The following is a 1667-nucleotide window of genomic DNA, read 5'->3' as shown; positions in this document are numbered from 1 at the left end:
AAGAGAAGAAGAAGTTACAGATAGATAGAGAGAGAGAGAGAGAGAGAGAGAGAGAGAGAGAGATTACCCTTTATGCTTTACCTTGGATAGACACAGTAAAGAGAAGAGAGAGAGAGAGAGAGAGAGAGAGAGAGAGAGAGAGAGAGAGAGAGAGAGAGATTATCTTTTTCGCCTTAACCTGGCGCTGTCTTATGCATATTATATTCAGACTAGACAATGAGGGACGATTCCTGCAATTAGCTTTTATTGGAGAATTAATTAAAATCTTGACGGATTGAAGATGAAATTAACTCAATTATTTATTGTGTTTTGCTAGGTAATGTGGGTTTGAAATCACTTGAAAATTTAATGAGGAATAGAGGAGATTTACATTATCTCTCTCTCTCTCTCTCTCTCTCTCTCTCTCTCTCTCTCTCTCTCTCTCTCTCTCTCTCTCGGCGTCAATGACCTTCAATATTAGGATGCCAGAAAACTTCAAATTCTCTCTCTCTCTCTCTCTCTCTCTCTCTCTCTCTCTCTCTCTCTCTCTCTCTCACAATAACCTTCAATATTAGGATGCCATTAAACTTCTCTCTCTCTCTCTCTCTCTCTCTCTCTCTCTCTCTCTCTCTCTCTCTCTCTCTCTCTCTCTCTCTCAAAATCTTGTGTTAATTAGCTAACAGTGGATGAGCCCCTCGTAAAAAAAAACTCCGGAAAATTAGATGTTACTTTTCTTACAATGTTCTATTTTAATTTTTTCATTACTTTTCTCGTAGTTTATTTCCTTATTCCTTTTCCTCAATAGGTTATTGCCCTGTTGGAGCCCTTGGGCTTACAGCATCCTGTTTTTCCAACTAGGGAGGTAGCTTACCTTGTAATAATAATAATAATAATAATAATAATAATAATAATAATACAAATGCAACAAGATAAAAGTGAAGGCATCTGGTTTAGCGCTCATGAGATAACTGAGAAGATAGATATAGTAATTACCAAACCAATGTCCATATCTCAGGTTTTGGTGGCCTATGTGGTAACGTCACTGACTGTGATTGGCATCCTGGGGTTCTAGTCCCGCTCAAACTCGTTATTTCATTTGGTCGCTGCAACCTCATTATCCTTGCGAGCTAAGGATGCGGGGTTTGGGGGAGCCTATATATCTACCTGCTGATTCATCAACAGCCATTGTCTGGCCCTTGCTTGGGTGGAGATGGGGCTTGGGCGCGGATCATGTATATATGGTCAGTCTCTAGGGCATTGTCCTGTTAGATCGGACAATATAACTGTCCCTTGCCTCTGCCATTCATGAGTAGCCTTTAAACCTGAAGGAAGAAGCCGATGGAAGATCAGTTTACTATCGCCTTGAATTAAAGAATAGACTTTCTACCAAAGGAAGAGAAGCAAGAGGATTTAGATATTTTTATACTATGGCTTGCAATTGAAAGCTGTACTCTGTTGAAGTATTTGATAAAAAATTTACTCTGTGATGGGTGACTGAAACCTCTCTTCTGTGGCGAGCAATCCAAACTTGTATTCTGATAAAGCAATTCATGAACCCTTTCCTCTGTGGTAGGTATTGGAAATGTTTACTTTGTTGCAAACAATTGAAACCTGTCCTCTGTTAAAGTATTTGATTAAACATTCACTCTGTAGTGAGTAATTGAAACATCTAATCTGTGTCGAGCAAT

The sequence above is a fragment of the Palaemon carinicauda genome, chromosome 17, assembly GCF_036898095.1.
Source record: "Palaemon carinicauda isolate YSFRI2023 chromosome 17, ASM3689809v2, whole genome shotgun sequence".
In the NCBI taxonomy this organism is placed as follows: Eukaryota; Metazoa; Arthropoda; class Malacostraca; order Decapoda; family Palaemonidae; genus Palaemon; species Palaemon carinicauda.
This window is presented reverse-complemented; position numbering follows the sequence as displayed.